A 245-nucleotide genomic window follows, 5' to 3' on the forward strand; every position below is an offset into this window, starting at 1 on the left:
TCCCTTCCCTCTCCCCTTTTCCCTCCTCCATCGCGGAGCTCCCCGCAGGTTCTTATCCAGCGCTCCCCGAACCCGGGCCTCCCATCGGATCCCCGCTCCCCAAGCCCGGACTCCCCGGATGTGCCCTACCCTGCCCGGGATCGCCCTCGGACCTCTCCCCACTCTAGGTTCCCTCCGCCCTCTGCACGTCCCCGGCGCCCGGCTCCAGCTCCAGCCCCGGCACTTCCCCTCCCAGGGCCTCCCTC

This window comes from Myotis brandtii, unplaced genomic scaffold (genome assembly GCF_000412655.1).
Source record: "Myotis brandtii unplaced genomic scaffold, ASM41265v1 scaffold240, whole genome shotgun sequence".
NCBI classification, from domain to species: domain Eukaryota; kingdom Metazoa; phylum Chordata; class Mammalia; order Chiroptera; family Vespertilionidae; genus Myotis; species Myotis brandtii.